The sequence below is a fragment of the Crocodylus porosus genome, unplaced genomic scaffold (assembly GCF_001723895.1).
Source record: "Crocodylus porosus isolate Cpor-Errol unplaced genomic scaffold, CroPor_comp1, whole genome shotgun sequence".
NCBI classification, from domain to species: domain Eukaryota; kingdom Metazoa; phylum Chordata; order Crocodylia; family Crocodylidae; genus Crocodylus; species Crocodylus porosus.
In genome coordinates this window covers 4418392-4442311 of record NW_017728933.1, presented here as the reverse complement: position 1 = coordinate 4442311, position 23920 = coordinate 4418392, and the positions used below count along the sequence as shown (strand labels likewise).

The 23920-nt window shown below is 60.6% G+C and overlaps 1 long non-coding RNA gene across 1 annotated transcript; it reads right to left on the bottom strand.

Annotated features, from left to right (window-relative positions):
• Positions 1-2715: 2715 nt before the first annotated feature.
• LOC109317404 lies at positions 2716-19804 on the bottom strand. The gene is made up of 3 exons (XR_002103042.1): positions 18614-19804; positions 15350-15352; positions 2716-2726 (listed from the first exon to the last, which is right to left on the bottom strand). It is a non-coding gene; the product is annotated as an uncharacterized LOC109317404 (long non-coding RNA).
• Between the last annotated feature and the right edge of the window lie 4116 nt (positions 19805-23920).

Sequence of the window (23920 nt, the reverse complement as noted above, 5' to 3'; positions counted from 1 at the left end):
GCTGTGCCAGGGTCCCGCCCCGTGCCGGACGGGGGAGCTGGCCGGCTGCCCCGGGGTAAGGACACGGGCTTGGACTGCGTCCAAAGTGTTCTTTGGCTAGGGACGGCAAAGGCAAACATTGCAGCCTCCACCTGCAAACGGCTGCTCTGCGGAGACTGCCAGGCAGCAAAAGGAATGACCGCGGGAGCAGAAATGCATTTTTAGGTTTGTCGTCTCATGCCGCACCCCCCAACTTGCCTTCCTCCTGCAGAAGCCTCTGGCGTCTTTCACAGCGCCCTCCTCTTGCTGCTGCCCACCTAGGCTCTAGGCCGTCAGCTCCAAACCAAGGCCTCCGCACCTCACCAGGGGAGCCCTGCACGTGCTCTCTGCCCCTGCACACAGTCTCAGCGAGCCCAGGGGTACGGGGTCCGGAGAAGCAGGCTCTCATGGCAGTAAGGCCAGCGCTGCGCACAGCTTATTGGCGGGATTGGACCTCTGGAAACCAGATGCCCGGGTGCTGGTACACGGGCCGAGCGGCTCTGCAGAGCCAGGGCACCCGAGAAACCCTTTCTGTCCACACAGGGGGAGATGCTGCCTGGTGCTTGCTCTTGGCAGAGCAGAGGAGAGGGTTTTTCCAGGCCCCCCAAGCAAGCGGCATGTTAACTTCCTTATCCTCAGACCTCCCAGCAGCCTTCGCAACAGCCGAGCCGGGCGCGCTCCCAGGCCTCTGCAGCACCGAAGGAGCCAGGAGGGCCCGTCTCCCCTGTAATAAGCACTCTTGCAAACAGGGAATCACATACAAACAATAAGACTGAAATGGGAACAGGAGCGAGCAAGAGCCAAGACATTCCAGGGCCAATTATTTCTGTTTTGCAAAGGGCACTGTCTGTGTCAGTCAACTTTGGATTTCCTGTCTAATTCAGAGAGGACTTTTATCTTTAATCACTCGTGATAGATGGCTCCAAGGGCTGGGATTTCAGAGCCATCAGCATCGCTGCTGAAGCCAAACCAAGCAGGCCCCCTCCCCGTAGTTTTCCCTTATCAGTCTCCTAGGTATTTGGGGCCCCGACCTGATCTTGCTCACAGCGAACATCCTCCTGGCGAGAGGCTAAGGGCGAGCAAATGCAAAATGTCACAGAGCAGAGGATGCAACAGCGCTGCTCTCGATAGCTGCGCTCTGCATTACCTTTATGGATGCGAGGCCACCCCAGCTCCATTATTCCGGTGCTGGCTGTTGTACAGCGGGTCAGAAAAAGAGCCAGGAAAATGTTTCCCTGTCTGTAAATTAGTGTGAGAAGCTGGCTGTAAACACCGGGCTTGGAGTCCAAATAATATGAGGCTGAATGTTACCTGTCATCATAAATTGTTAGCCTCGACGCCCACGTTCTGCGAGGGGCTGGCTGGGCCGAGCAGACACCTGGGAGCATTCGAGTTTGGGCAGCAAACCTAGACGAAGTCTCTGCAGGGAGGCGAGGGAGAGACTGCAGCCACAGACAACTTGAAAAGAACAACACGCAGACAAATCACAGAGCTTTTCTCAATGTGGCCATGATATACAAATAAGAGGCTTAAGTGTAATTATAGGCTCTATAATCAGTGTGAAGAAAGAAATATGTAGTAATTGATGCCATATTTTATAAATATTCTAACTGTTTAAGAAACTGAAAATGTTTTCAAAAGAAATACTTCAGCATAATGATTATAAAGCCTTCTAAAGTGAGCGAGCCGCTGGCCGAGGCTGGGCTTCGAGTCGGGCTCAGGAACGTAAATAGAGGTAATTGCCCTGAGATGGGAGCTGGGTGTTTGCACGTTCGAGCCGAGTGTGCACTTTCCAAAGTGCCAATTCCAACACATTCCTCCCCGTGCCGTTTCTTCCTCCTTTATGCACAGCACGTCACCCGTGCACACACATCTGGACAGGGGTAAAGTGAAGTACTTGTAGCAGCGAGCCTTGCAAATTGATTGAGACATCAGCTGCCTGCCCATATGTTAACTGGATATTCAAGTGCAAATGCGGGCTTTCCGTATTCGCCCTGCCAGGGAGAGTGCATTGATGTGCTAATCCGTCCGTAGAGAGATGGGAGAGTGCTGCACATCGCCCTCCACAAACACCAGCTCCTGCTTCCAGAGAAGAAGCTGGGGTGGTGTGGGGCGCTGGAGGGTTTATTGCCCAGCACTGAAAATGGGGTCCTGAAAGAAGGAGCCTGCTTCTCACGTTGAATAAAATTCGGTGCAGCACCAGGCCGAGGTGCCTCCGGGTTCCCGGAGAGCGCAGCAGCGATGCGGCTCCATGCTGGCACTGCACGTGGCAGGAGTGCCAATGGACAGCACTGTCTGGGGGCAAAGCCGCCTCCAGCCTCCTTGCTTGTCCCCAGCTCTTGCCGGCCTCTGCTAACTCCCATGAAAAGGGTCTGGATGAAGACCAAAGACCAGAGCTGCGTGGCACCGAGTCCAGCGAGCCCACGTACCAATCACTGCAGCCATGAAAGCCTAGGAACAGGCAGAAGCAATCTGAACTCATGGTGGGGGTGATACCTTTTATTAGACCAACTGGAGTTTTGCCAGAAAATATCCTTGAATTGCAAGCTTTCGGGCACAAACACCCTTCATCAGGCCTAGGAAAAAAGCTTGCAAAAGTTCCCCTGGGTAGAAAGGAAAGTTGGCAGGCAGGGGACCTGACTGCGTTCCCAGCCTCCCTGGCGAGTCTGGCCACCCCGACTGAGCTCTGCACGGTCCCAGAGCTGCTGCTGCAGCCCAAGCCCAGATCTGCCTGCAGGAGATACAGGCACACCTGGTGTGCTGCCAGCCCTGAGACTCCAGGCTGCAGAGAGCTGGCTGTAACAAAGCAGAGGATGCTACAACTGACAGACTAGGCAGGTGCAGACGCAGCGCCCATCCCTGCCGCTGGCTCCCGTCTGGAGCTAGACAGCAGCGCTGGCTGTCACTTGTCAGCGAGTCTGCAGCTTTGGAGGGCACCGCTGGCTCTGGCTCCCTGCCCTGGCTGCACGCTGCCCTGTCCTTCCGCAGCCTGGCTGCTCATTCGCATGATGGGCTCGATCTCAAAACCATCTGTTTCCTCTCAGCTTGCATCCAGCACTGGCGGGGGAGAGAAAGCATTTGCAACGATGGCCCCTGGGTGCTGGCGGGCTCTCTCTGCTAGCTACAGCTCAAGCCGAGGACAAAAATAGCTTTTTCTGGGACTAGAGGCAGACCAGCGGGGCTGTCTGCTAGGGAGCCGGAGGAGTGGGTCCTGGACAGGAGACCTCTGATGGAGAGAGAAGCAGACAATGGAGCTAGCAGGAAGGGGAGGAGAAGCACCATGTCCATGGCTAGGCCTATCTGGCCAGGTCCCCAAAGCGAGATGGGATGCCACAGAGCTGTGACCGGAAAGGCCTCGGCTGCCAGGTGCCGTGAGGCCTTTGCAACGGAGCTGGCTTTCCCACTAAACAGCTGAGAAAAAGAGGGTCATTCCTGCTGCGTGACGGCAGAGCCCCAAGGACAGCTGCACCGCTGTCTCACAGGGTTTGCGTGTGGCAGGCTGGGACGGGGCTGGGATCCCTTTGCAAGAAGCCCCACTCAGCCCGAGATCGGGGCTCCCGGCGTGCGGTCCCTGGGCGATGCTGTTTGCGTGGCCCTGTCAATGCACCTTCTCTTCCCCAAATCGCCGGGGCCTGGGTCCAGTTGCTGTCGCCCTCCGAGCCTGCTTGGGGTGGGGTTTCCTCAGCCTCGCTGAATCAGCCAAGCAGGTCCAATGTGCTTGATTCCTTTCATGGATGCTGTTAGCTGGCGTGGGAGTGCAAGTGCACGTGCACGTGCAGTGCCAGGGGCCGGCGCAGCACCTCTTTACTACTGCGTGCACGGCCATCTACAAGGCTCCTCCTTGCAAAAATGGGCGCTCCTTGCCCCGCGAGGGCATCCCCCACTGGCACAGCCAGGAGGGATGAAGGCGGGGGTGTCCCCAGGGGCCAGGGAGGGGTGCTGCGAAGGAGCATGCACAGCGAGGGGTACTGGGCAGCCTGGCCCCCGGGGAGTCACCGGGGAAGCGATTCGGGCTGCCTGGAGCAGGACAGGCGCGGCCTTGGGGACAGAGACCGCTCTCCCTGCCGCAGCTCGCTGGGCGCTGGGCCCCAGCCCCACTCCGCAGCCCGCTCCCTTCCTTCACCATGAGGTGGCACCAGGCTCCCACTGCTGCAGACCAGGACTGGCGGGCAAGCGGCAGGCTGCCAAGCCAGCCCGTGTTGTCCCACTGCACCAGGATGCTCCAAAGCATGCAGCAAAAGTGCTCTTCCCATCGTGCCAAAGCCCCGGCGGGGCTGGGTAAGCAGCTACCAGGGCACACCTCACAGCAGGAGGGAGAGGGCCGGGGCCATACGGATGCCCTTGCTCCTCGAGGACGGAGCCCAGACAAGCCTCCTGCTGCTGGCACTGCCTACCATCGCCCTCCCATTTCTACGCCAGGGTGGCATCCCTGGTTTGGCTTCCCTGTGCCGCCAGTAGGGCCCTTTGTGTGCCGGACAAGGGACCGGCAGCGCTTCACTCTGGCTCCCGCAACAGCCCTGAGAGCCCCATTGTGCCCCCGGCGCTGAACCGGCTCCGAGGGCCTCAAGTTACAAGGCATCCCGTGGGAGCTGCATGGCTGCCCTGCACCAGGCCGCAGAGTCCCCTTGTTCATTGTTTCCCCGGCCGCAGCTCGCGGGGATTTGCCGACCCCAGCTTCGGCGTCTGGTCACCGTGAAGGGCTGCACAATGGCCCCGCTCGCACCCACCCAGGGAAGGGTGGGGGTCGATCGTCAGCCACCATGGGAGGGGGTTGGTAGACGGCGGGGCAGGGCAGGAGGCAGGGCTGGGGGAGTGGGGTGGACGCCGTCCAGGAGACCTGCCAGAGAAAGCCGTGGGGAGAGGAGCAGCGCGAGGGGGTCTCCAATCACCAGTCAGGGCCCCCACTTCCAAAGACCGGCTCAAAAACCACAAGCCCATTACAAAAAAGCCAACGTGGGCCTTTGCATTCCCCCCCAGGCTCTTGAGCCTCCCGGTAGCACCGCTTCAGGGGCCCGAGACACCAGAGAGTGGAGATGCTGGAGCCATCACGTGGCTCTGGAGACCGAGGCGCTCAGCAAAGCTGCCCGGCGTTTCGCGCCCGCGCTGCTTGCGGCTGTTCCAGTGGAGATGGGCAGGCTGGGCTCGAACAGGGGCTCTAAGGAAACAGGGCTCTGCCCCCAACACCCATCCTATCCACTGGACACCAGTGTCCAGAGAAGTAGCCTGACACGTGGCAGGCGAATTAGATAACATGCCTGGGATGGGGCATGTTGCAAGGGCCAAGCTGTGCTTCATCTTGGGCCAGTGGGCTCCTGACTCTCCTGCGCACGCTGGCAGAGCCCTGCTGAGCTCTGCTGGACAGCTCGGGAGCCAGGAGGCAGCCACCAGCACCCGCAGCAGACCTCTGCAAGGGATTGGAGCAAGGAGGGCTCTGCAAATCTGCATGCAGAGGGACCAGGCAGCTGCATGCAGGCCAGCAAATAGTACAGGAACGTACCTGGGACCCGGGGACAAGAAGGATATGCCAAGCCAGGGCTGGCAGAAGCTTCACCCTCCGTGAGCACAACAGTGCTCCCCGCTTGAACAGCTCTGCAGGGTGGGCAAGCGCCAGAGGTCCCAACAGAGGATGCAGCATGCAACCAGCGGCCTGTGGGCAGCCAGCCCTCGGCTGGGAACCCTCCTGGGGCTGGGCACATCCAGCGTTTCACATGCTGCCTGCCCTGCTGGACCAAGCCCTGGGAGCCCGCGACAGCCGGGTGCCGGGGTGAGGAGCTGGCTGCTCCCTGCTTCCTGTGGCGGCTCGGGGGTGCTTGGCTGTCTCCAGCTACGCAGCTGTGGTTATACGGTGGGGTTTCCTCCGGGCGCTGGCGAGCCACGTTTCCTGCCAGCAGCCGGGAACACGGGGAGGTCAAGAATGTGCGGCTGAGCCCAGGGGAGCGGCCGGGAGAGGCGCACAGCAAGGGGCAGGGGAGTGCGCAGGGGCATGCACTGGTGCCAGGGACCTGGGTGCTCGGTGCGGCAGTGCCCTGTCTTGCAAACCACCAATGCAAGCGGGTGCTACAGCGTGCGTGGCCAGGCAGGCTGCTGCGTCCCGGACTGCCCTATCACGGAGAGCATCTCTGGGGCAGCATCCTGGCACCCCATGCTCTCTGCCCTGCTGACATGGGCAGTGGATATATATAGCCAGCCCCTGGGCACAGGAACCGTAGAGCCAGCATTGCTCAGAGTGGGAGCCTGCCTAGGGGAGAGACCTGCCCATGCAGCCTTGCTCTCCCAGCCAGGCCAGGGAGCGATTCGCCCCCATGCATGGTAACCCCCCCGTGTCAGTACAACCGAGCACCCGCGTCCCAGGGAGTGAAGCTGCCCCACAGCTCCCCAGCAGCAAGGGCTGAGTCCCAGGGCCTGTGTAAGCACGCGGGGTGCCCAGGAGGCGGGCAGGACAGAAACCGTGAATCGAATCGGCTCGCCAGCCGGGAGGGTTCGTGTGTCTGGGCCCAAGGGGGTGGCAGCACTGCCGCAACAAGGACAGTGGGCTGCGCCCGTTTGGGCCCACCACGCTGGTGGCTGCCTTCCAGGCTGGCCCATAGTCTGCTGCATTTACGCCCACGGAGGGAGCAGAGGCCAGGCCTCACCCCCTGCTCCATGCAGCAAGCGGGCAGCCACCGGCGGCTGCAGGGGACCTCCCTGCCACTGCTGACGGGCGCTGGGACTGACACACCTCTGACTCGGTCGGTCTTCAAGGCACATCTCTACCCTGTCGTCAGCTACCCCCCTCTTCTTCCTGGAGATGGTCCCCGTGCTGGTCCAGGCACTGCCCCGTTGCAGCACATCAGGCACGTGGGAGACCCTCCACTCCCAACCCTGGCCCCTGAGGCCCTGACTGCCAGGTCCCCCAGGGCTCGGCTCAGCCCCTCCGTCATCTGAAAGTCCAGCCCTGTCCCTCTGTGCCTCAGTTTCCCCTGTGCACTAGAGGGTGGAGGTGCTTCTCCCCTGCCCCACTTGTCCATTGGGTCGGGGCCTTTGGGGCAGGATTGGTCCCTGGAGCAGGCGTGTGCAGCGCAGAGGTGCTACCACCCCACTCGGAGCAGCCACAGCAGCGACCTCCATCGGTTCTCAGCCCTCCTGGCTCCACGGGGGCCCGGGGCCCAGCTGCCAGCCCAGATCCATCCTGCCCAGGTGCTGTAGCACCAGCCCCATTGCTTTATGGCAATTTCTCTCTGAAAGCCCCGTTGCTGCGTGGAGCCCGGCTGCCTGCCTGTGCCCAGAGGGATGCCAGCTCTCTCTTTCCACCAGACACCACTGAGCGCTGGGCTCTGCTCCAGGGCTAAAGGCGATGAAGGCAACTTCCATCACGGCAGCAAACGCTTTGCTGCAGCGCCAGCACAGACACGGGCGCGCCTCGGAGGAGCGTCGCAGCTGGGGCGTTTGTCCTGGCCGGCAGGTGGGCACGAGGGAGCGCACCGATGCCGCACGCACCCACCGTAGCCCCCACCGCGCTTGGCATCGTCCAGCGGGCCACGCTGGCCCCCCGCCAGGCGGTTTGGCAGAGACCGCGCTGAAGAAAAGGAGGGAAAGAACGGGTGGAAAAATGTCCCCTTGAGTCGTCTTGTTGAATTAAACCACATGTATATTTAAAAAACACAGCGGAAAGGAGCGACTCTCCGGCACATGTTCGAGAGCAGAGTCTTATTTCAGAGATTTCAGAAATTAGTGGCTGGATGCTGAAACAATATCGCCTTCAGACGAGGGCATTTGGAAGTGATTAACAAGCATGAACTCATAGGTTCAAAATAAGAGTTGTTAGCAGCGCGAGGCGCTTGCTGTCAGCTGCTCCACGCCGGGGCAAGCAGACAAATGATCCAGCTGGGGCTGGGGGCAGCACGGGGCCCCTGCCGTGCCGGCAGACGCGATCTCCCCCACCACGCCGTGCCCCTTGCTGCTCCTGCCTGCATGGGACCCACAGTGCCACAGCCCCGAGAGAGCCAAGCCTGCGCCTCTGCCTGCCTCCTCGAGGTTGCCTCCCGCCGCCAGCCAGGACCGGGGCGAGAGGGCCACCAGCTACGATGTCCCATGCAAGGAGACTGCCTCCGTGTCCCATGTGCATGCTCCAGCTGCTCCGAGAGGCTCGTCCCCCGGAGGGGCATGGGTTCAGGCCATGCACGGGCGCAAGGGAGACTCGGTCATGCAGCTTGCAAGGAAAAGCCATCCCCACCCCCGTCCACAGAGAGCCTGTGGGGACTTCGGGCCACTCACGGGCCTGGCCTTTCCCTGCCAGGGAGGTGAGCGAGGCCCTCCCCAGGAGCAGGGCTGTGCCAGGGAGGCTGCGGGGAGGAAGTGGCCAGCGGCTCACCCTAGTGCCCGGCAGCCGGCAGAGGCCGAGGAAAGGAGCCCCGCAGCCAGGCGCTCGCGGGGACTAATCGCTCCTTAATAAACTGTACGCGAGCGCCTGAGCCTGGCTCTGAATTTCCATGACTCCACACATCTGGGCTGGCCGCAGCCGCCCGCCTGTGGGAAACCTGAGGCCCTGGCTCAGCCCGGGCGCAGCGTGCAGGGAGGTTCCCTGGATCCCGAGCGCGCCGCAGACGCAGGCCGCTCGCGCTCCCCCGCCGCTCGGCCCCGACTCATCAACGGGGCAGCCAGCTCTTGTCTGCTAGCGGGGTGAAAACTGATGGCCCTGGCTCCCGGCAGCGGGAGTGGCTGCGTGGAGGCTGCCGGTCGGGAAGCCTCAGCAAAGCCCCGAAAGGCCATTCCCAGGAGTCCAGCCTCATCCCTGCTCTGTCCTGATCAAAGACTATGAGGAACAACCGCCTGCCCCAGGCTCAGCACCCTGGGGTCCCCCACACCCACTCACACACCTAAAGCATGGCTCCCCTGCTCCGCTCTTGCACCAGCAGCCACGCTGGAGAAATGCCCTCGGCTGGTTTGCACGCGTCTGTGCAAAACGGGATGTTTGCTCCTGCCCGCCTGACATCCGGGTGCTTGAAAGGAGCCCCAGCCTGTCCCGGCTCTTCAAGGCAGAGCCTGGCAGGCCTCTTCTCCCAGTCCCTGCCACATACAGAGGGGCTCAGCCCCGTGGGGCTGCCGGCCGCCGGCTCCGCAGCCAGGGCACACTGGCGCATGTTGGGGGAGCCAGGCATGCTCACGTGTAGCACGTGGGACCCTGCAGCGGGCTGCGGCATGGAAAGCCCTGAAAGCGCAGCCCAGCTGCAAGAACAGCATCATTGACATAAGACAGGCCCTATTCTTTCGCCCCAGGCTGCCTCTGCTTCCGCCCTGCGTCTGGCTCCAGAGACCTCAGACCTGACGGCCCCTGGGTGCGGGGAGCAGGCGAGACCTCTCCAGCACCCCAAGAGCTGACAGCACGGTCTCCAGCCCGCTCAGCGCAGCCCCTTCTGCCCAAGATATAGAAACCATCTCCCTCTGGATAGGGTGTCGCCAAGTTGGCCAGCAGGCACGGAGGAGCAGCAGCCGCTGGTCACGTCAGCAGCAGCAGGGGCAGAGACGCCTTGCAAGAGATGCACGGCTGATCCTGCACGGCTCTCACGGCTGGGAAGCAGCGGGGCGGCTCCTGGGGCGGCGTGCGCTGGGGCTGGGTGGTTGACGGGCCATGCGTGCGTGCACCGGAGGCACGGGTGCGCGGTGCTGGGATGGCGGCTCGGCGCAAAGTCCCCGCCAGATGTCCTGTCTGGGCCGGGGTTGTGCAATTTAGCCGGGCTCGGACAGGTGCTGCATCTCCTCCTCGGGCTGTAAGCAGAAGCCTGGCTCCCGCCCGGCGCCCTCATCTAGGCAGCCCCGGGCCCAGCGTCCCCGTCCCGCCAAGCCGTGCGCGGTCTCTCCCTGCAGGGCTGTCCTGCACTACTGTGCTGCGGGGCTCCTCGCCGTAGCACCAACCAGGACTTGAGCCGCAGACAGCCTCAGACACCGCGTGGGTGCTGACCCTGCCACAGAGGCCGGGGATGTCGGGGAGAGGGTGGAGCGTTGGCCCCCTCTGCTCTTCCCGATGGACTGGCGGGGACACGGGCTGAGTGGTGCCCTTGGTCCCCGCCACCAGCAAAGCTAAGCGCTGGCCAGGCTGGGCAGACAGAGCCAACCCCCAGCTGGGGGCCTGCTTTGGGCAGCAGCCCTTTGATTCGGGACAGAGCCCTCCCACCCTACAGCGTGCGAGAAGACATCAGCCACGAAGCCAGTGAGCGCTGCCTTGCCGCGGCGCAGAGACACTTCTGCATGGGAAACCTGAGATTCACTCGCCGGAGAGCCCGGGCACCGTCCCCCGGCATCCTTGTCACGGCTTTGCCCTGCCAGTTGTAACAAAGATGAATTATTTCCAGTGAAACGGACTCCCCTCGTCTGACGCACAGAGTTATGAATTGATAAAGGTTCCCTATCAGCTCATGAGATCTGCCACGCCAATCTGTCAGCGAGCCGTTGCCGTAATTGCAAGCAGATGTCTTTCTCTGCTGACACGTTAAATACAAGCAGAAAGGCCCGCTGCTATCTCCCATCATCGACTCGCACTAAAGCGGGGAGCAGATTTGCACGGCGCAGAACTGCTGGAGGAGCGGGGAGATTAAGTTCCTGCAGAACCAGGCGTCTAAACATTACAACAAAACAAGGCAGCCGGGGAAAACAATGAGCTCTGGAAAAGGCCCTAATCCCAAAGTAACCAAAAGCTTTTGTGACGGAAAATGAACTTGCTGAAATGAATACTGCCCGCGCCCGCCCGTGGAAAGCTTGGGGGTGAGGTAATGCCTCAGGAAGGCGAGGTTATCTCGCTGACATCTTTTTAGCATTAGCTCTCTCTCGCCGTACTTTCCAGAGGCTTTCAGATGTCTGTATTAGCACGTGGAAAAGCAGGATGTGTCCCCGCTCCAGCCCAGAGATGTGCAGGAAGCAAGGCAGCCGGGCCCGGGGAGCCGGCTGCGCCCAGCGGTGGCCTCCCTGCCTGTGTCCCTGCTGCCCTCGCGGGGTTCGTCAAAAGCCCCCGGTCCCGCTGGAACAAAAGCAGCCGGAGAGCCTTCCCGCGAGCAGGAAATGCAGAGCCGCCCAGGCATTTGTAGTCAGCCACCCATCACAAATGAGCAGCAGAGCCCGCTCCCTGGCCCTGGGGATTAGGCATTGTTCGCAGTTTATTGTGACAGAGATCGGCCGTGTAGCAGACACGGGGAATTCTCCCCACCAGCCTTTGTTGCCAGGAATGCCCAGTGCATTCACCGCTCCCCCAGACAAAGACATCGGGGCCTCGGCTACACTTTCCCGGGAGGCTGGGGGCAGTCTGGGGGGCTGGCGCTCCACTGCCAAGCAAGCCCATCCCAGAGCTCTCTCTGCAGCCCCGGGGCCCCTCGTGTCCCTCTTCGCCTGCCCGTGCAGGGGGAACAGCCCCTTCCAGCGCTTGCACCAGCTCCCTTCCGGCTGGCAGTGGGGCAGGCAAGGGCTTGCAGTGTGTGTCGAAGCATGGCATCTCTGTGCCAGGCCCCTACGCCAAGCAGCCACGTGGCATGAGGGGAACCACAGAAATGCCACGCCTCCTAGGCCACAGTGGGTCTGGATTACAGCCTTGGCAGCTATTCCCTGCTGTCACCCCGCGGCCGCCACCGCGCACGGAGCTGGCTCGCAAACCCGGCTGTGGAGGCCGGGCAGCAGCGTGGCCTGGCCGTGTAACAGGGAGGGTGGTGTATCATCCTCCACCGGCTTCCCGGCAGGCCTCCTGAAATGCAGTGTGCACAAGGAACTCCCTGCTAAGCCTGCCACCATTGCCCAGCCGCCCAGATGGCGTCGGGCTTTCCCAGTCCACTAAGGAGGTCACGGCGCGCCCTTCAGAGCCACGGGGACTCTGGGCGACCCCGCGCAGCAGCAGCCTGCGGCCTCATCGGATATCCAGCCACTGCTGCTGCTCTGCCGCATCCGTCACAGGCTTTGGCACGCTCGTGACAGGGCTTTAATGAGGACGTCCCTGGGACCTCTCTGCACCATTAGCGACACTAGAAGGCTCCCCAGAAACCCCTGTGGCAAAGCTTAAGGTTGGCCTTAATGAGCAGCTTTCGTTTGATGGGGATGATCTTGCCAGGACGGCAGAAGCATAGCTCTTGAACTCATAAAGCAAAGCCCAGCTCTGCGGGCAGACCCGGGGTGGCATGCTTCACGGCAAACGCTGGCAGAGGAAGTCCTAATGATCCCTTAATGCTTGTAAGGCCCTGGAGTTAGCCTCAGATTCCCAAACCGCTCGCCCTCCAAAATAAGGCTTTGGTCTGACTGTCGCGTTTGCTGAGCTCAGGGCCCCGTTGGACCCTCGCATGACTGCCCCTTGAGTCCACTAGCCGTTTCCCCAACCACACGTAGGCCGAGCTTTTGTACCCAGGCTGCAGGGTGAATGACCACGGGGAACCCTTGGCCTCTGTGGGATTGCACCCCGATGCTGGCTGTGAGAAGGCATCATCACGCCAACCCCAAACAAGCCGCAAGCTGCCATTAGGAGCATCGGCCGCGAGAGGCTGCGCGGGTGCTGACAACAAGCGCCCCGGGCTGGTCTCCCCCCCAGGGCAGCAGCCAGAGGAGATATTCGCTCCTCGTCGGCCTTCTGGGGCCATTACTTATTGATAAACTACACTCCAACTGCTGGTAAATTAATCTCACAGCCACAAGAATAACCCAAGAGTTCAGCTGGAGCCAGGCTGAGGTAATGAGCTGCAAAAGCACAGGCTGGGTCACAGCTCAGTGCCACCCAAGTTGGATCCAGACGTGGGACGAGGAGATGGCAGGCGCTGCCGGGACCCTAGCGGGCTGTGCTGCAATTCAGGGTCACCGGAGGCAAGTAAGGAGTAGGCAGGGGGACCGTGGACAGGTCGGCAGGGCTGCAGCCTGAGATGAGCTCCGATGTGAGCACAGCCAAGCACCCAGGCCCTCCGTCTGTCTGTCCATCCATGCCAGCGCCTGTCTATCCCCTCTGTAACACCCCTGTGCCATTGTGCATGAGTGATATCGTACGTCTCTAACAGCGCCTTCGTCACCCCCGCAATGCCCGAGCCCCTGTGCTGTCGTGCACGCTGGGCTTCCTCCGCAGGCAGCTGGCATGCTCAGACGCATCTCCCCATACGTCGGGTGCTTGGTGCACGTACACGACGCGCTCTCACACGCAGTCCCCTCCAGGTCCAGACCAGTGGACCGGCCTGCAGGCCCCCGTGCTGCATGGTGAGGCACTAGGGGAATCACATGTGTGCCCCCCCATCGCAAGACTAGAGCCACCCCGAGGTCTCCGAGGCAGTGGTTTTCTGCCTCCCAGAGCAAATCCAAGATGCTGACACACTAGCAGCCCCAGGAACAGGGGCGGCTTTTCCTGCCCGCGCCCTGTGGCCTCCCTTCCTCTCCTTTCTGCCAACAAAAACCCTCTCCTTGAGAGGCCGCAGGCGGGGCAGACTTGGGGTGCACGCGTGTGTGCGGAGCAGGCTGCCTACGAGGGCTCGCGGCCCACAGGCTGCTGGCAGGCTGGGAGCGGGGCCCTCTGTGTGGCACCACGCCGCACGGGACCAGACAGATCCATCAATTTGCAAGCACCGTCCAGAGACGGGGCAGGCCTCGCATGGTGCTCGTGGTCTCCAGCACGTCCCGGGCATGAATGGCAGTGGTGTGGTGGGCCGACGTGGCCGACATTCTTGTGGCCCTCGCCGGGTCCGGAGGAGATTCCTTGGGCCCGGCTGGGAGGGCTCTGGGAACAAAGCTCTCCTTCTCCGGCTGCCGGCGAGCGGGTGGAGGATGCTAGACAGCCCCCTCCCTGACAGGTCCTTTTGCATAGCTGGGCTCGGGGCCGCGGGGCTGCGGCCAGGCTTGCGGGACCGGGGGTGGCGTGCATGTCTGTCTGCGTTGCTTTTAAAGGCGCTGGCTGCCCTGGAGATACTGCCCCTCTCCAGGGCGCGCAGGCAGCTGACGGGACGTCCGAGGCGGTCTGCGTGATCCCGGGAGGGAAACAGCTTAATTCCTAACCTGGGGGCAATGGTTCCCATGCGCTGCCAGCAACGCTCCTCCGACCTGCTACAGGGACTGCATGCCCCCGTGCAGGTAGAGGGCCAGCACGGCCTGTCCTCTGCGGCGGCATGGCTTGGAGCACATGTCAAGGGACCGCTAGGACCCGGTGCTGCCTGCACAGAAGGGTGGACCTTTCCTGAGGGCCTGTGCTCGTCCTCCAGAGCTCCTGCATGCCCCAGATCACCTCGGGGGTGAGTGGCAGGCAGCTCCTCTCACCCTCCAGGCCTTGCGGAGCCTGCTGCCCCGTGAAAGGCATCTCTCTCTGCAGGAAGGAGCCTCATTAGTCCTCATTATCCTCTCCCTGCTCTGGCAGTGGGGTCTGTGGTGACATACGTGTGACAGCAGGGGCTGGGACACCTGCCTGGAAAGAGTGAAGCTGGCTGATGATAAAATTGTACATCATGCCCCCCAGCAACCCTTTATGCCCCAATAGCACTCTTTCCTGCCGAGGGCAGGGGGTCGGACTTGACTATCTGCTCAGGTCCCTTCCGACCCGACCAACTCTGAAACTATGAAACACGATGCCCTGGCAGGCCACTCACTGCTGGGGACAGCCCCCCGGGACATGCACTTATGTCCCTGTGCTCCCAGCTTCACTGACACTGCCTTGGTTATCCTATAACCCTGCTCAGCATGGAGCCAGCTGTGCCAGGCCAGCACCCAGTGCCAATGCCAGCCCTGCAGCATTGCAAGGAGCTCGCACAATGAAGGATGAAGGAGCTGGGGCTCTGCCTGTGCAAGCTGCTCCCCCGCATGGAGAGGCCCCCTGGGCTCACTTTTCCGCACCGTGGGCATGCAACCACGTGCGTAATGCACCCTTGGCAAAACCAGGGATGATGCCCCAGGGACCACGGCCCCTCAGGTACTCATTTGCTGGAGAGGCTCTGTCCATGCAGCCCTGCCTTGGAGCTGCGCTGCCATGGGGAGTATGTGAGAAGCAAGGGCTTTCGGTGATGCCTTTCCCAGCCCCTTGCTTCTCCCCTCCACAGGGCACAGGGCACTCCACACTTCTGGCTCAGGCCCCAGCTCTAGAAAACGCTCGGGCTTGCACCGGCCATCGGCTTAGCTTCAAACCTGAGGCAGACACCTGGGGGGCTAATAACCCAGCCCTGGCAGGGGCCTGGGGAGGATGAGATCACGTGTGCAAAGCTATTTATTGCAGCAGGGGAACGCTGCACTACACAGGTGCTAATTAGGAGCGCGCTAAGTGGATCAGTAAACAGCTGTCTCTGGAGCCACACAGGGCCTTTGTTTCAGGGAACAAGTATCAATTTGGTTTTTACGGGTAAAGCTCCTTTCATGCCTCTGAACACACTGCCTGCTGCCGAGTGCAGCCCCAGAGACTTGCGCCCTGCTCCCCCGGGCTCCGTGCCAGCCCTAGCCTGTGTGCTGGGATGCTGGAGCAGCCCTGACGCCCCAGCACTGGGCACCAATCGCACGGACCCAGGCGAACGCCCTCAGCCGTGCCCAGGCCTGGTAAGCCAGTTCTTCTCACCTGGCTCCGGGGCAGGCAAAGCCTGGCCTTGGGCTCCCAGCACAGCTGCACCCCTGCTGTGCCCCTCCAGTCCTTTCCTCCCAGCACCCCATGCCAGGACCCTAGGAAGGGGAGGCTGGGCCCTGCAGAGCAGACAGCTTGGCAGGGGTCTGTGAGTGCCCGGCAGCTGCCCCGGAGGAGAGGTCCTCCTGGCTCTTGGGCTGCCTTTCCCGCAGGGTCAGGGCCGAGTGTGGCTCGCCAGCAGCATGGAAAAGGAGCGGTGCCCCAGGCGATTACTTTTATACAGCGTGAAAGGAAATGGGGTTTGTTTATAACTCTGCCGCAAACCGAAGGCCAGGGACTCAATTAGCAGATGATCCGCAGCAGCAGGAATGTGGAGCAAACAGCAAGATAAACAGCCCTGGAGGAGAGATGGAGGCACACGAGGACGAGGACAACGGCGCTGTCTGAGGGTCGTTAGCCCGAGAAGCCTCTCCCCTCTGCTCACCCTTGCACCCTCCCGCACAGCACCACACAGCCTGCGCCTGGGGCTGCGCTCCCCTCTCAGAAGTGCTTGTGCTGAGCCTTAGGACCAGGCAGGATCCCTGGGCCAGGACCCCCTTTTCCACACCGCCTCTATGCCTCCAAGGCCAGCGTGCTCTTCACCAAAGCCTAAGAGACATCGTGGAAACAGCTCCATCCCCAGTGCCCCCGGGGACGTCCCCCAGCCTGGGGATTATGTCAGGGAAGGCACTCCCAGCTCCTGGCTTCAGCTGCTTGGCTATGCCGCAGCGATTGCTTAACGCATCCTCTTTGTCATTCCTGTGTCCCTTCACGTGCCCAGCCCCAGCTCGTTTGGACCCGGGCTGATTTGCCAGTCAGCCCCAGGAAGAGCAGAGCTGGGGAGCCAGCCCCATAGTCCCTGCTTCCCCCTCCCCGGGGTGCAATCAGCTGAAGCTGCTCCAAGGCCAGCTAAGAGGCTGCATCCAGGGAGGCTGAGCCCCAGGCCAAGAGATCTGCAAGCCTCGAGAAGGGACTTTTCAAGGACCCAGATCACCAGCCCTGCACCATATGCCCTTTGCCCCAAATGAGCTCAGCCTAGCTGCAGCCAATTCACCCCAGGGCCCAAGGGCCGGCCCAAGACCTGGGCAGCATGTCAGCCCACCCCTTGCCCCCAGGGAGCAGGGCAGTGTGTGGAGCTGACTTCCAGTGAAACAGCTGGTGTGGAAGATGGACCCCTTCCCAGGCTCCTGTCGTGGCTGGGCTCTGCACCGTGCAAGATCTCCGCCTGACGGAGCACGCGCTTTTAAGCCCCTAAGTCAAGAATGTAAGGGTGTAACTTTAAGTAGGCGTTTGGGTCTCATTGGCTTCAACTGGGACTGAACATGGGCACAAGTGCCAGGCAGAACCAGAGCCTTGGAGATGCCACGCCGTGTGGGCAGAGTGCCCAGGCCCATCACACTGCAGCACCGCAGCCCGGACTCACACGTGCATTGTGCATTGTGCATTGGCACTGCAGCAGTGCCACGCAACCCTTTTAGACTCAAGGCAGCCCCTGGAAAACGCCAGCTGTTGCTTTTTGCTCGATGTTTGAGCGCAGAGAAATACTAGTGCTGCTAGCACTGGGGGTTCCCATTTGAAATCTCTGGGCTTCTCTTTATGAATCATGTTTCCACTCCTAGCAGAACTAATGCGGTGTGGCAGTACCCCTGCAGGACCTCGAGGCACCCAGGGTGCCACAGCGCTGGCTGCGAGTCGCTGCACTACAAGATTTAGTGGTGAGCTGGGCACAGGGATGCAGGGCTGGAAAAAACCCCAGGTGGTCCCATCTGGTCCAGTCCCTGCTCGCGAGAGGATCAGCCTCGACTAAACCGTTCCAGCAAGTCCGTCCAACCTGCTCTTGAAAACGTCCGGGGGTGGAGAGTCCCTGACTTCTCCAGGCCTGTTCCAATGCTCGACCACCCTCCCAGTCGAAGTCCCTCCTTATCTCCAGGCATTTCCCCTGCTGACGCTTGAGGCTGTTGCTCCTAATCCCGTCCCCTGCAGCCACAGAGAAAAGCCTGATCTCAAGCCCCTGTGTAATCGGGGTTTGCAAACCCTTATCAAACCCCGCCTCAGTCTCCTCTTCGCCAGACTCAGTAACCCCAGTTCTTCCAGCTTGTTCGCACAAATCCCCTCTCCCAAGCCCCTGATGGAAACTCGGTGCTGACTACACTGGCTGACACAATCAGTCTGTAAGGTGCATCTCTCCCCTGCCTTCTGCCAGATGTATGTCAGAGTACCATGGCTAACTGCTTCTCCCTGCACACCCCAATGTCCAGCCCCAAGAAACACCTCCTGCGTTGTGGTGCGAGCAAAGCAGAGAGGTCCCCACTGCAACAGGTCTGCCTTAAATGAACCAAGCTGCTGAAGGGTGGTACTTAGCTTACTGCAATTAGCAGGCACCAAGAAAACCAGGAGTTGCCTATCTGCTGGCAAATGCACCAGAGCTTCACCTAGGAGAACTTTTACAATCTTTTCTCCTATGCCTGATGAAGGGTGTTTGTGCCCAAAAGCTTGCAACTAAACCTTTTTTTTTTTTTGCAAAAATCTAGTTGGTCTAATAGAAGAGATCACCTCTACCATGACTTCTGATTCCTCAGAGGCTCACAGCTTTCTCCTCCTGCTTGCAAACCTTAGCTGTTTGTGTGTCAGGCTGGGGGATGTGACAGCTCTGTGTACTCTCCCAGCACACTTCCCCCCCAGCCTGCATGGACCGGAGAGCTCACCTTTCCCTAATGCTTTGTTGCAAGAGAGCACAAGGACAGCATATAGCTGTGCTAGGACCGCGGCAGAGCCCGGGGACTCAGGCTGGATGCCTTAGCAAGTAACCCAGAAAGAGCCCTTATTTTGCACCCCACACGGCTGCCGGCTGCCACCAGGTATCAAGAACTGGAGAAAAACTATTCAGTTCTGATGTTTCTCAGGCAAGAAAGGGCAGCTTTTTTACGGGGAGCTTCCCCCTTTCCCCCAGCCGCTCACATGGGCCTGACATGCACGGACCCCCTTCCTTGGTAACTCTGGCTTCTGATTCCTGCATGGCTTTGCAAGGTCTGATTCAGAGACACAGCACAAACTATTAAAGGCCCCACGTTAACCTCTCCAGAGGCCATTGCTAGCTGGCCCTGTGAGCAGAGATAAGATAAAACTTTGAAACCTTCCAAGCAGGAGGCCGGGGATCCTGACCACCGAGCTCTCCCTTGCTGCAGTTCTCGCCAAAACGCACGTCAAAGCAGACTTCTGGTTTCATGGGGCGACTTGGGGCAGGGGCAGCCGCACAGCTGGCACAGCCAGCACCATCTGCAGCACTTCCAAGCCAGTTCATCCTTTCTCTGTGGCAAGGGGAAAGTCACGGAGCTTGGGCAAAACAGCCGGTGAGCTGAAGGCCAGACTGGTTAGGAGGAGGACACAGGCGCAGTTGTGCTGCCCCGGCAGGCAGCTCAACACAACAACGACAAACTTTCTGTAGGTACCGCGCAGGCGGGGAACTCCCCCGCGCGCATGCCGCCACGGGCTGGCCACTCTCTGCCCTGCAGCAGAGCGTTCCCAAACCGAAGGAGTCGATGGCACCAGGAAGAACGGGGCGGGGGCATGAGTAACATCATCACAGCTACTGGAACTGAAATGAGCAGGTTTTGCAGGGCAGGCGGTATGAGGGGGGGCTCTGTGGGAAGAGAGAAACGCAGGAATTTGTATAGGAATCTCGTGGCTCATGTTCACAGCATCAGATAACCAGCCTGGCTGAGGGTTAACCCCCAGGGCCCCGGCGCTCCAAGGAGGCTGAGCCCACTCGTGCGCACTGCTGCTCATCCAAGTGGGTCGAAACTGCGAGAGCAAGACCCGCCAGCCAGCCGCCGGCCCTTCAGCTGCTTTGAACACAGTGGCGCGCCTCTGCGGGCTGGGCTGGGAAGTTCTGCTGTGACCAAGGAGAGGCTGGTATTTTGGCGCCGCACGTGGCACGGGGCATGCCAGGCTCATCCACGTATCTGAACACCGGTGGCCACAGCGGTGGGACGAGGCGCTGCTGCTTTAGAGGCACCGAGCCACCCCGTGGTATGAAGCAGAGCTCCTTGGGGGAAGGCTTCTGCAGGTCTTCATTGCATGCTCCTATTGACCGCTGGGTTTATCGGGATTACTGTTTCCTTGTATAGCTAACGGACGCTGGGCGAGTCTAGATGGCTTGCACACTCGTGCCTGGGTGATAACATTTCCTAAAAGGAGCCACACGTGAAGGCTGAGTTCCTCCCGCAAAGCAAGCAACCCCTCTTGGCAGCTGTGAGGGGCCTGCGGTGCAGGGGGTCAAGCAGAAAGCTGCTGACGGGGGTACAGGGGCAGCAGGGCAGCTTCATGGAGACAAACATGCCACGGATCAGTCGTAACTCCTTGAGCGCACAACTGCGCCTCTGAACCGCAAGCAGCCAATTGAGGCAGTGATCATTTTCCCTCGTGCAAAGAATATGCGGCTTCGCGGTGCAGTTTGAGACTTACCTCAATCGGGCCCAGGTGCCTGGGGTGGGGGAATGGGTTTTGTGGTGCTGCCGGGTGCAGCTGGGCCCTCAGGACCTGGCATCTCCAGAGTCAGCGGGCCATGGGTTGCACAAGGGAGGGGCTGACAGTGCTGCCCTGAATTTGGTCCCAGCAGGCACCCAGGTCACTACTGCCTGCTCCCTACCCTGGGCGCTGGCTGCTTGGCTGGCTATGCCTTCCGCCTGGGGCACTGCCCCCTGCACAGACTCCGGAGGCTGGGAGCTTGCACCTGAGCCGGGGGGGGCTTGGGATGTGACAAGATGCCAAAGCTGCGGGAAGGTAGTCCCACAAGGTGGCTCCCCTGGTGCAGAGACTCTTGGCCCAGGGGCTGGGTGCTGGTGCATTGCCAGGGCCCAACGTATTACGGCAGGGAAGGCACATAGGCACAGAGCGTGGACCCCGTCTGCTCTGCAGGGGAGCACTGGGGAGTGGTGACAAGAAGCCAACCGCCTGCAACTGCCTATTGCACTCTCACCCCTTTCCACCCAGTGAACCAGCATGGAAAAAATGAGCCCAGCCCTCACCGCAGGCCCAGGCCCAAGCCACTGCCTGTCTGGGCCCAGCAGAAGCAAATGCACGCTCCAGTTGGGGTTTCCAGCAGTACCAAAATCCTTTTGGAAGAGGTTTGTGCAGCCCTCCTGGCAGGGGCAGCAACGCCCCGGGGGCTGCTCTCTGCCGCCCCACCCCCTGGGCGGCCTGGTGGAGCTGGTCTGTGCTTTGGGGCGGTGATGGTTGTGGGGAGGCTGGCCCAGCACCTGTGTACATCCCACGGGTTAATGCCAGCCACCTCCGTGGCTGCCCCTGTCTGTGCTCCTGTGGTCCTGTTCCCAGCTTGCCTCTGGCCCCTGTTCCCCACCGTCATGAGGCAGCAGAGCAGGGGTGCTGCCTCTCTGGGGGAACAAGCAATGTGGTTAGCCCGGGAGCACGACCCAACCCTCTCGGAAGCAGGGGGGCAATGCTCGGGTTTTGCTCTGAGGTCGTTTTACCAAGGGCTCCTGCGCGAGGGCCAGGAAGTCACAAGCCCCACGCATATCGTCCCACAGCTGCGCATGGCAAGAGCCCCAGGGATCGCTGGTGAAGGGTGCGGCAAGCTGTGTCTAGTCCCAGCCTCTGGGCTTCACCCTAAGGCCCCTTTGTGCAGATTTTTATTTCTCCTAAAGGGCCTTTTTGCCTCACTAGAGCTCCAGCCTGCAAGAGCCCAGGCCCGCTCCCCCCCAGACAGCTTGAGCTGAGCTCAGAGCTCTCATAAAACGGGGAGGTAAACTGAGGCAAAGGCACCTGATGGGGAAGAAAGGCCCCCTGACACTGTGATCCAGAGCCTCAGGGTGACAGGATAAGGCCCAGAAGCCAGGGCTGGCCCCACAAACATCCCCCCAGGTCTGCAGCCTGCCCCTGCCCTCGGCACGGTGGGCCAGGCAACGCTGGGGTTCGGCAGTGCGGCTCTGCTTCCTCTGGCATTGCTAAACCCTCAGGCTGGGCAGAGGTTTGTAGCCATGCGGGGAAGCGGGAGAGATCCCGAGTGTTTCCCTGAGCCTGCTCTCCAGAGCCCGGTCTGAGCCCAGGATGCACCCAACACCTGCCCCAGCCCCTCCGGCCAGAGAGGGGAGCGCTGGGGCTGCTCTCCCCAGCTCTGCACTGGGAGGAAGCACCCAGCACCATGGTGCAAAGCAGGGGGGAGCCTTTACCAGCACAGCCCAGCAGCTGAGCCCCTGCCCGGGCAGCACGGCAGGGGCAGGCAGCTGGCCTTGGCAAGCGTACCGGAGCGCTCCCCACCTTCATAGTGCGTGACCGCCTCTTCTCCGTGTGGGTGCAGCCCCTCCTTATCTAAATAACCCCCAGATGTGGTGGGGGGCTGGCGGCAGCCCGGCCGGGGCCTGTCTCGGGCGTCAGTGCTAAGGGCTAAAGGCTCCCCAGCCTGCGATGGCAAGTGATCAAAGTCATCCTTTCTGCCTGCATTTGCCTCCTGCCTAGGTGAAGTTCCCCAGATGCTGCTGCAGGAGACATGAAAGCAGCGTCCTGTCCCAGCTGCCCCCGCTGCGCTCCCCTGCACGCCGTCCCCTGCGAGGAGCTCGCACCCTGCAGCCTGCTCCCCCACCCGACCCGGGGCTGCTGCCCGGGGAGGAATGCAAGCAGGAATGTCCCAGCCGTGCTCCCGCTGACCCGGCGAGGCCTGGGCTGGCTCTCCGGGCGAAGCAGGAATTCGGGAGCGGGCCAAGACTGGCATTACTCTTTTCTTTGCTGGCCACGCACAGCTGGGAGAGGGGGTGGGGGTCCATGGCAGTGCTGCCCGGCCTCCGTGTGGGCAGACAGTGCCTCGATTGTGCGCCCAACGTGCGGGGCATCGAGGTGCCATTCCAGGCAGGGGATACTTTGAGGTAGCAGCTTGATCCCATCCAAAGCCGGCTTTTGTCTCCAGGCACCAGAAACATCCGTGGCAGGACGCCAATAGGGCCCCATCTCCCTGCTTTACGGGGGCAGGCTCGGGGGTTGCTGGTGTTTGGGGCTGCGTGCCCAGGATTTGCTGGAGAGTGTAGGGCATTCTTCAAGGTTTAAGACTAGTTTAGACAAGCAGCTGGCTGGGAGGGTTCAGATAGGGCTGATCCGGCCTTCATCAGTGGGGTGAGCTGGTGTGGCTGCTCTGTGGGTCTGCGACAAGTTAGGGGCATGCATATATTTTCTGTAGGCCCTACAAATATAACAGGGATGCAAATGGTCTTGTTGGCTGGCGGGACAACTTCCCTCTCATGGCCTACAATCATGGTGCTCATCGCCACGTGTTGTCCAGATGGGTGCCATAGTGGTCATAGGAGCGCAGGGCTGGAAGGGGCCCCGCCATGTCTCCTAGTCCAGCCCCCTGCTCCAGGCAGGACCAGCCCTGACTAAAGCACCCCACATCTGTCCAACCTGCTCTTGAAAGTTTCCAGGGATCTAACCTAAATTTCCCTTGCTAGCCCTGTCTTCTCCAGAGGAAAGCCCATCTTCATCTTCTCTATGGTTTCCTTGCAGTGTTTGAAGACTGCACCTGACACTCCTGTTAATGCAAGATTTACACGCGACACTCCTGCTAATGCAACCCAGGAGGCTGTTGGCTATTTGTTGTGCATCCAGTGAACGCTGCTGGCTCATATTCAGCTAATGGTCCACAGTAACCCCCAGGTGCCTCTCTGCAGCCCTGCAGCCATGCCAGTTGTTCCCGTCTGGATGCGTGCATATGTGCTTGCTGAATCTCATCTATCGACTGCAGAGCATTGCTCCAGCCTATCTAGGTCACGCTGGATCCCAGCCCTGCCCTCCACTGTCTGCAACTGGAAAGCTTGCTAATGCCGATCTGATATGCTAGAGCTCTAAAAATAAAATTAAATAAAATAAAGCATGGAAAAAAGGGCTGCCAGGCAGGCAAGCTCAGAATATATTGTGAACCTAAGGTAAAGCTATGAATTCTTTGCCATCATCAGATTCAACAAAAAGTAACTTGAGATTCTCACATGCACATTCAGCACATTCACATCTCTCTCACAGGACTGCTGTCAAGTTGGCTGGAGACAGTCAGGAAAAGAGAGCTGATTTTGCAAAACACTGCAAAATTGCAGAGCTGTTTTCGCTCCAGGAGCTCCAACCACACCTGCTCAGTCACCATTTCAACCCGCCCCCACCACCCCAGCGTGTCTCCATGTGTCTGCATTTCAATGGTCTGTTATTTTTCTTTCATTGCAGATGTTAAAGCATTCCCTCAGCCTGTGCTTCCTTTGCCCAACCCTGTGTCTGGTGAGCAGTGGCTGTGCTGCGGTGTTGGAGCTGCAAAGAGATTGCTGCTGCAGCTGCCAGACTTTGGATAAGGCAGGTTTA